Source organism: Belonocnema kinseyi, chromosome 5, assembly GCF_010883055.1.
Source record: "Belonocnema kinseyi isolate 2016_QV_RU_SX_M_011 chromosome 5, B_treatae_v1, whole genome shotgun sequence".
NCBI lineage: Eukaryota > Metazoa > Arthropoda > Insecta > Hymenoptera > Cynipidae > Belonocnema > Belonocnema kinseyi.
The window spans coordinates 134,417,263-134,428,225 of record NC_046661.1 but is presented as its reverse complement, the minus strand read 5'-3'; positions in this window follow the sequence as shown (position 1 = coordinate 134,428,225).

The following is a 10,963-nucleotide window of genomic DNA, read 5'->3' as shown; positions in this document are numbered from 1 at the left end:
CACTTTCTGTATTTCTTTCAAGTTTTCTGGCTATTATGAACTTCCGATTTGAAAAAGAAGTTTTAATATTAAAACAGAATAATCAAGTTAAATTCCCAAGATTTACTTTATTATTTATAAATCAAGGGTAGAAGGAAACCCTGTAAAAATATACTGGAAAATTGGATTAAGCGAAACATAACTATCGTATCTTGTTCCTTACTTTTCATTCGCGTTTCCTTGTCAACTCTCTTCTTTGCGAATCTTTTTTCTACCTTCGTTTTTTCCGTTTTGATTCGAAATTTTTGATTTTATATTTTACGGCAATTATTTAAAGTCTGCTGAAAACTTCCAGCGTGGCGCGTATTGATTTACATAAAAATATTAATAAACAAATGGACTTTTTTGTCCCAAGTCAATTGTTTTGGGCTTTTAATTGGATCCAATTCGTGAATAAGTTTTTATTTTTTGTTCTGTAAATGAAAAGTCAAATCGAAAAATTGCTTGAACATAATCTGCGCCCTTTTTAATATTCGATACGCTCATATTTCTTTCTTCCTAATTTTCTGACTTTGTCTTCCGTACAACCCTTTTCAGGCACTTTGTGTCGTGAAAAGCAACAGGGAAAATTTTTCGCCACGCCTAAACGATTGTTGCATGGATGCCTTAAATTATGCGATTATGCGTTCGCTTTTTAGAAAAAAAATTACTTATTTCCTTATATGAAAAAATTGCTGAATCTGTGAATCCTATTGAAATTAACGAATAAAGTTTTGTTACTTTTGAAATTTAAGGTAGCTCTAAGTTTATTAGAAGTCTATAAAGCCCTACGGACAACCAGAACATCCCTGGATTTGCAGCTCACAATATAATAAAATGATAATTTTTAGTAACCAAGATTTATCAGTTTAAATTCACCAAATGATTTCTAAGAATTAGTACTTCTTTTTAAAACATTCCAAGATCTGCATCCGATCTCGCCTGAATGAAATAAAACTTTTAGTAAAATATAAATCAGAAACTACTTTTAAAGCAAAATGTGTGGCAATAACGAAATATTGTATCGCAGGAATCAGGAACGAGATTCTGATACCAGCGCCAATATGAATATACGTACTTTTTATTTTCAGTATACTACTTAAAAAATAGTGATGTAGCTTGTGTAATTAATAAAATAAAGTAAAACAAAACTTGTGTTTATTTGTAATTTTGTCAGGATTGTAAATATCTTTTACGTACATTTGTTAAAATACATGATGGAGAAACTAAATTTTATTATACTTTTGCGTATCTTGTTTGTAAAGATATTATCTAACCACGACCAGGTAGTTAACAATGAATTGTAAGTTCGTTCAATCCTTTATCGATAATAAATCTAGAAAATATTGAGTATGATAAGAATGTTATATAGCGCAATAAATAATGCTTAGTTATCGGATAGTGATTATTATGATTCACAGCTGTATAAATATTCTGCAAACTCATCAGTTATCGTTTGAGGAATTCTTCACAATTCAACCCATAGTTCGTTATCGTCATTTCTAAATAGAAGAAATGAAGATATTCATTCGCATATTGCTCTTTATACTGGTGGTTTTGCTTGACTTCCAATGTAAGTGTAATATAGTATTATATAAAGGACCCCGGGGGATAAGGGCGTAACTGCCGTAACCCAAATGCTCCAGGAGACACGAAAAACTATCTTACATTAACACATCTAACTTTAAAAAAAACAAGAAATTACTATCGAGCTACTGGACAAGCTTTGTTGAATTAAAAAAAAAACGCGTTGAAAACTTTGGTCAAAAAGTCTTGTGTGGGGAAATTGCAATGCGTTAACGTTGCAGCTGTCTTTTAAAGAACGTCCTTTTCACGCCATTTCTAAACTCAGGATAAGCAGTCAAAGATTTTTCAAAAGCTTGGCTAATCGTTTTGATATTTCAGAGAAATAGTATATCCCCTTTTACAACGCTCCCAAATTTTCGTGACAACAAGTCACAGCTTTCAAAATAAGTAACGATTTTTTATTCCAAAATTAGGTGCAGAAGGATTTGGACAAGGTAGTAACATTAACACACGTAAAGTTCAACCACAACGTCGCAGGCCTTGTAATCGATATAGTAAGTCAGATTAGCCTGCGAATCCTGTTTATTTTCATGATAAAAGCCTCGTTTCATTAGCTCTTTCGGATGCCTCTATCTTTTGTGGAATCCTCACGCCTTACGGACTATTAGAAGCTCCCTGGATATATACCCCACACTATGATGAAATGATAATCTACATACGAACGCCAGATGGATATGGTTGGATTGCACAACGACTAGAATTAAATGTACCCGCTATTCATAATATTACTGAACCGCTACCGTTAAAAATTGGTTTAGATTCATCAAGTGGCACTCGCTTCATTCCATTCTTTAAAGTTTTTAATCGGAATCAATTTCGTCTATTTCTTCCACGAGTGTCTCATAAAACCGACGCTTTTTTAGTAATGCCAGATGGAATTAGCTACAGTGGATATTTTAAATAGGAATACATATTTTAGTTACAACATTATTTCCTTTCGAAGTGGGACGATGGTCGTGGGGACTAAAGCGTAGGCTTTGGACCCACTCCTTCGGCTTGCGGGTTCGATTCCCGCCTCGCACTCTGGAAGAGTCTCGGTGGCCCATGCGGTGAAAACTAGCCTTGCAAGGGAGTTGTTCATCTCCGGAGAGTCGTGGGACCGGTACCTCTAGAGAAAGAGGTTTTCTCTAAGTACTTAAGGCTGTTGCTCTTGGTGGTTCGGAACCCACCTTAAACTGTAGGTCCCCCTTCCACCACCAAGTAAGTGTGTGGAGGGTGTGTAAAGGAATAGGGAAGGTGTAAGAAAAATGTAAACTCTTAGGGGACACATTAGAAGCTTCCATTCCATTCCATTATTTCCTTTCTTTCAAAACGCTTTTGGTTCTTTTCCAATTATTTCGAAATCTGCATCCGATCTCGTCAGAAAATGTAGAATACAGGATTAGTTTTCAATTTGATGAAATAATTGTTCTTAGCTTATTTGTAATTAATGTATTAGCTATTGTCAATCATAATTTTAGCGTACATTTTCGAAGAGAAATGTAAAGCTTTCGATGCACATCTCGAAAAAGTGTAGCTACATCGTGAGGGTGGAAAACAAATATTAAAAACTCAGAAGCGAACACGCACACGGAGACGTTTACGTAACTGACATGCACGCACGAAGCTAACGTTAAGTAATTTACACCAACAATCATAAGTTTTAAGAAATCTAAGTAAATACTAACAAAATTGCATGATCACCCTCTTGTCTCCCTAATCCTTTTTCACCACACAACCAAGATCTAGGTGAAGAGAGAAGATAGATTGCAAATATATTGTCCGCCAGAAATAGACAAATTTCCAGACCGCGGGTGGCAACTTGAGTGCAGCACTACTCCTGACGCAACACATTTATTTACATCTATAAATATTTAAGTATGAGAAATTTCAATAAATTTTGTTATTCTATATAACATATCAGTATTTAGTTACTTTCTTTACTTTTAAAAATAATATAAAATGAACTAGATGTGAATTCGGTATTAGGTGTTTTCCTTTATTGTTCCTAAAATTCTATGGTACTCCTTTCAGCAGCAGTTTTCTTCCTTATAAGGATTACATAGTGAAAGTATTTGCTTTCTCAAAGAGGAAGCATGACCGATTTATCATATTGAAACTTTTTTATAATCTTTAGAATATTGTTGTTTAAGAACTTCATGCCTTTCCCTTTCTCTTTTTTTACACTTCTTCAGAGAAGCAGCAATATAAATATATGGTTATAATTAAGTTCACAATACCGACATCACACTACTTTGTTTTCTTTAAAAAATTTGGAAGTTAAGACCCCGGGGAATATTAGCGCCTGTCAATTTTACTTTCTGTTAAAGAAAATAATTTAAAAAAAGTGAATTATAAATTATCCTGTTATTCCTAGTTCTGTAATACTTCATAACTTTCAATTCTAATAAATTGAACACTAGCCTACTGATCTAGTCCTGTAAAGTCTGACCACAGTGGCTCGTACCACTGAGCGCTTGCAGAACGGCACGAGCGTACCGGCTACTCAGTAGTCAACGTCGCTTTGGTCAGACACTGGTCTCTCTTCAGCGTCTGTATAGCTACACTTGACTGATCGTGCGACGCTGGAAACTTCAGTTTGCCATGCGGCTTAGTCAAGTCACATTGAGATTGCTAGCACACCACCTCCTGTAAGTTCAATTTAGGACCGAAAAATGATTCCCTAAGGACCCATGAAATCGTTATGAAGGAAGGATTTTTTCGTGTCCATAACAGGATCGGGTCATCACGAGTCCGCGACCTGAACCTTAAGAACAGCAACGTGGATTGAAGAAACTATTTATTATTTGTTCTCTTATCCAAACTGGGACCCCAGAAAGTTTGACGTTTCACAGTTTGCTGGAAACAACAGCACTCATCTGGTACGGACGTATCAATTAGTTTCTATTCTACAAACCTGTGGGCACGTGCCTGCACTGTGTTATAGTCATATCCAAAAAATCGGTATTGGTCCTAAGAAGAGCCCAAAAAGACCCAAAATTCTGATATGCTTACTTTTGGTCTAAGTGCATAATTTATTTAAAGGGTTATTTTTAGGAGATGGGGGTTGTTGTTGGAAAATTAATTTATGTATTTTTGAGGAGCCCAAAAAAGCCCGAAATTCTGGCGTGGTGAACTTTTTTAGTTCTTTCAGTTTTCTGTAGTGGAGGTGCTGGTGGCCCGCACCTCCACCCCAAATTCGGTTTTTAGAAAACTAAAAGAGCCTGAAAATCGACATCGGTGCAAAAAAAAACCCAAAAAGCCTAAAATTGTGGCATAAGGAAAATATTGAATTTTCCGGTGTGGAGGTGCTGGTAGCCAGCACCTCTAGCTAAAAGTCTTTTTTTTGAGAAAACTAAAACATACAGTACCTATGGTTATGAATATTGTTGCATTTCGTATGTTTTTCCCACGTAATAATTATAAAACTTATGTTTTTTAAAGACTGCCAGATGATTTTTGAAAACAGTAGATATTTCAAGAAGCGATGTAAATTTCGAATAAAAAAGAACTTTCTATTTTTTTTTATAATTTTCAAAGATTTTTTTACCGTGACTCATCCCTTTCAAATCTTTCTGAGATCTGAATTGAATCTCATCTGGGAATTTCGTATAAAAAATTAAAGAAGCTACTTTAATGTGAAAAAATATAAAAAATAATTTAGTGTGCAAAGATAAATTATTTAATTAATTACCAAGCAAAAATGTACCAAATACAAAAAATTTATCCAAAATTGAGATGTTTCCTCCATCTTTACCTTTTATAGTTTTTTTAAAACGTTTCCGATGTGCTTATATATGGTTAATTCAGAAAATTTTACATTTGTAATTTATTTATATATTTTGGCATAAATAAACATTAAATTTTTTTTATTAATTAAATTCGTTTTTTGTAATGGTGTCGTGAGGATGTGGCAGTTTTACGCTTTATTATTCATAATTTTTTTCATTTCTTGAAAATAAATTATTGATCAATTATTTTATTTTCCGAATTAAAAGTCTTCTTCAAAATATGCTTTAATTGAAATAATTTTAAAGAGAAAGATGACGTTTAATTGGCTATTTTTCCTCCCGCTTCGATAGGCGATCAGAGCAGAACAAGCGACAAGATTAAAGTACAATCATGAGAGTCATATTTCTCTAATATTTAAGAATTGTCCAAAAGTTCAATATTGCTTCAACTAATATACTGCTTACATGACACTAAAAAGAGGAATAATTATTGTGATAAATTGCAACTTTTCAATTGAAAGCTAAAAAAAAAATTATAAGGCAAAAGTTGTTTACCAAAAAAGCTACAAATTTGTTATAATTCAGTTTTAATAGGACGCGTAGTTTTTGTTTAATGGAAAAATAACATTAAAAATAAATTTTTTTTAATTTTTGGAAAAACAACACAAAAGGCAACAAAAAATTTGATAAATAATGTAGAAAAGTTCACAATTAGGACCAAGTCCACTGCCAAGCACAAAACACGCAATCCGTGACAAAAGGCCCAAACGACAAAGCGCCCGCCAATGAGAGTCGCGCTCTGTGAAAAAGGCCCGCGAATCAGAGAGCGAGTAGGGGCGTGGTTAATGGATTTTCAGTTTTTAATATTCTCTCGCTGTAGATAAAGAAAAGCACTCCTTTAAGATATTAAGAGATGGCGTTACTTATACTAATTTGTTTTAAATATGTTTGTTGATATTGTGTTTGAGTTTGAATTTGGTTACGAGATTGCTTATAAGTGTACAGATATTATTGTGGTAACTATTAGCGATATAATAATAATATCGTATAAATTGATGGAAAAAATAGTTTTGGTTAAATTGATGTATAACGCCGTTTGATATAATTTTGCTTTAATGTTTCGAATAATAATATAATATGCTGTTATTCAAAATACCAAAGGCCGATAAAAAGAAGAAAAGAGAACGAAGCTTTCTATTTGCAATGACACTTAAGTAAGAACATGGATGGAAAAAGTGTTTCAATCTTTAATTACAAGGATATCTAGTAGGCAAGTATGGCGCAAACTATTTTACACATCAATTTATATGATGGCTTTTCTATCGCTCATTCTAGAATAATATCTTTAAACCAATAAAAACTGTCGTAATAAAATGTCGAACTTAAACACAAGCTCAAGAAACATTTTTTAATAAAACTAGTACAAGTAACGCCATCTCTTAATATTTCAAAGGAATGCTTTTCTTTATCTACAGCGAGAGAATATAACAAACTGAAAATCCATTAATCACGCCCCTACTCGCTCTCCGATTCGCGAGCCTTTGTCATGATGCGCGACTCTCATTGGCGGGTGCTTTGTCATTTGGGCCTTTTGTCACGGATTCCAAAACACGTAATAAGAATGTGTTTGTTAAAGCCGAAGTAGCTTTAACAAAAGAGAATTCATACTATTGAGCCAGAGTTCCAAAGTTAAGAAAACACGACTATGGCTAGACTGACGCCATTTTAGTTGGTGAATAAATTTCACAGGAGTGGACTAGTTGACCACTTGAACACTCGGAAAGTGATTTCTGACGGTTCATTTGATATTCCACAAAAGTGAAGGCTTATTATGGCCTAATAAGTCAACTATGTATGACTAATTTCTCTACTAAAGTTTAAAAATACTGCAAACTTCAAATCTTTGTTTAGATAAAGCTAAATAATCAGATATCCTGAATTTTTTAAGAGAAGCTTACGAGGTCATCATGAAGAAAAGCACTAAGGCTGGTGTTAACATGTACTGTACTTCTATCAAAGAAGAGCGACTTATCTAACTAAAGGAAGTATGTAGATGCTAATAACTTTTCTGAACAGGCTGTATAAGATCTTCACTAAACGATAGGATTATTCGGACAATTGGAGCTGTGTGGAGAAAAATGTACATACAACGTGGCGTGAAAAAATATTTAGAACATTTGTGGGGAGATGCTGCTAATCGACAGGAACAGCTGTAAAGGCGCTCTATTCCATAATCGTTATCTGTCGATGGCGTGGATTATTCACAAAGAGCATTCGGTTCCAACTCCCATAGATTTATTATTTCTCTGCTGGAAAGCTTAAAGTTTCTCCACACATGGTGAGATGCATAGAGAGATTGATACCCTTTTGAAAATGCAAATATACTTTCTCATTTTTAAAAGATCGTGTGGCAACTAGCAACGTGAAATTTCAGAGGGGCGTCTTTTAAGGCGAAGCTATGAGCCCTTTCCTCTTTTGCATCACACTTCTGTCACTATCTCTCGCTGTTAAGCAATTCTCGTGGGTACCTCTGCCGTGAGCCTAATCAACGAGAGGATCACTCATGCTTTTTATATGGATGACCAAAATATTTATGCTTTCAAAGCATGAGAATATTTTAAGGACAATGGAAAGGTACACATGACAGATAAGTATCAACTTTATATGGGACTAGGCGTGTCTCAGATCCGCATTTAGCATATAGCATGAGTCAAGCTTTAAATAAGATATCTGCCATTAATATTTTTGCCATCCCAGTTCTACTCTATTTGTTCTGGGTAGTCAAGAATCTGGAGATAATTGAAAAAGGAGCGTTCCTTGACAAACCCAAGAAAAAAGCAGATATCAACATCTTCCTCGAACAGTCCCTCGACAAGAAAATACACAGGGAATATTACAGCAATGTGCAAGATCATTTTTTGCTGGAGGCGCTAACGCTTGTTGTCTTAAAATCATCCGGGTTTAATTTAGGCATATAGAGTTTTATATATTTTAGCATCCTAAGGTGATGTCTTCTCTACTTAAGTATAGCCTATAAACATTTTACCATACACAGTTCCCAGTAACGAGTGCAGAGCGGGTCATGCATATCCAAAGTACCTAGGATACCTACCTATACTATTTGGCGATCCCACACACGCGGCAACGACGTATCTTTACGAATTTAAGGCGACCCTGTGAGAGCTTTATAACTTTCATTGTCGCTTATATAGTTTCAGCCACGACTCATTCTTGTTGAACGCTATGAGGGAGATAAAGTCAATTGTCGAAAACGAGAAGAACCAAATTTCCTGAAACTACAAATTTCGGATGTCTTCCCAACGTTAAGAAAAGAACTATTTCCGTGATCGAATTCTAGGCTCCAGCCGAAATTGTCCTTAAACGCTTTGTTCATACTTTTATGTATCTTTGAACTTCAGGTCTGTGGGCTGTTAAGGAGAAGCATATTTGTTCATGATCCAAAAGGGACGTATCCAACGATACATACCATCTCTTGACCACTTCGTCAATACTAATCGAGCATGATGCCAAAATCTCAAAATATCTAGATTCCATGAAGGTATTACAGCGAATCAATAAAGTAAAATTAGTTTTTAAGAAGAAATCTAATAAAGGCAAACTCCTGTGGTTGGTGTCCTTCCCTCCCCAAGTCAAATTATGTGCATTAGCATCAAATCCGATAAGCAATGGCCATCCCTGAACGCAGAACCAGTCCCCGAGGTTTTTTTAATTTCTCAGCTAGTGATAGTTCATCAGGGTAAAATGGTAAGTGCTTCAAGCAAATCAATGTAGGTTAACGCATCTCTTCTTAATGGTTCTTGATATTTATTATCACTGAGTCTCTGAAGAAGAACCATGTTAATCAAACAAATGTGATGTCACTTCTGAGATTAGGTGTTGCCCTAGGTGTATCTACGGAACTATCAAAAATGACTGATCCGTTCTCAAACTTTCGCCTTCTGAAATGAAGTTTCTTGTATTAAGGCAAAAGCCGCATCTTGCGTTGTCAAACGTCTATTTAAGACAGCAGACGTTCCATTAGTCTAGTGTAGTGTTGTCTTATTCGCCTCTCCCAAAAGCAGGTCCGGAGCGCTGTCTTCGTGTTGAACTTTGGTTTTTAAAAGAATCTTCATGTTGATCCTCTCTCATCCATATTGAGATCTGCAGTCGATCTTCTTGAGGAACTTGATCAAGTTTGTAATCCACCAACAGCTTCAATAAGTAAAGTTTGGAACGCTTCGTCCAAACAGATGGAAAAAAGTATTATTTTTGAAGCGACAATCTTCAGATCTGGGTATAAATTCTCCAGGTTAAACCCCATCATGGTTGGCGCCACGGATACAAGTTGTTACTTCATTCGCATTAAAAAAGTCATTTTCACCATTATTATTTTACAACTGTTATAGTTTTTCCCAAAGTACTATCTAAAGTCGCAAACATATTATTTTGAAAATTGTGTAGCCTTTGGAATATAATCGTGGCATGCAAATCAATAAAACACGATTTCGTATCTAATCTTTTAAAGTGTAAAACTTGATGAATTATGTGAATACATTTGAATTTATTCTGGAAATTCTGCGAGCAATAATTCTTATCAAATATGAAATATTTTTTGATATTAGGTCAACTTTTTTTTCTGCACTCCGGTTTGAAGAATGAATAGAGATAAGTAATTCAACGGTCTTGGTATATATAGAAGCGACAAAATTCTGTTGACGTTGCTTCTATTTAGAAAAAATGAAGATCTTCCTTGGTACTTTACTTCTTGCGTATATGGCTTCCATTGCCTTTAAATGTAAGTGAAATATAGAGTCTTGTTATTCTAGGTACTTCAAACTTTAAATTCTGTATAGTTTTAGAAAATTTATTACTCTCATTTTAAATACAGAATACTAACGATATAGTTAACTTGATTTTAAATATTGTTAAATTCTAAATATTACAGTTGTTTCATTTTGCGATATTTAACCTTGAAGGAATGGCCACCATATGCTCATATCGGATCTACTATTTTTTATTTTTAAACGTTGAAATATTAGTTATACCTGGTGGAAAAGAAGTAACAATAAATTAGAAAATTTTAATTATTCTAATCTCATTGTAATCTACGCACATATTTCAATAATAAAACTCGAATGTGCAAAAAGCATATCGTTAAAATAATTGGCAGTATAAACAAGATCAAATAAATTATTTGAAAAACCGAAAAAAAAGAATTATTGCAAATTCTCAAATATTTTTGAGATTTTCAGGAAGAATTTTAAAATGTTGAGAAATTTATGGTAAATGAATAAATTACCAATTTTTTTTGAAGTTTCAGAAAATTCTTTAAATTCGTTAGAACTTTGAAAATCTGTATGATTCTTGATTAATGTACATTGGAGTGGCTCGGAAACCATAAGGGGTGAACCAACGAAATTTTTAAAATTCACTTTTTTAGCTTTTTGTATCGTCTAATTTGTCCTACTCATCGTGCTTTTTCCAGAAAGTAAAAAATTAAATCCTACGATTTATAATAACATAGCGAAGTTTCTCAAAAGGTTCTCCAACGAAGTACTCGCTTAAAAGTATTTCCATTTTGTTGAAAATTTTCCCGAAGTAATTTATGGTCAGATATGCCATCGAGTTTGCCTAATCTGTCACACATT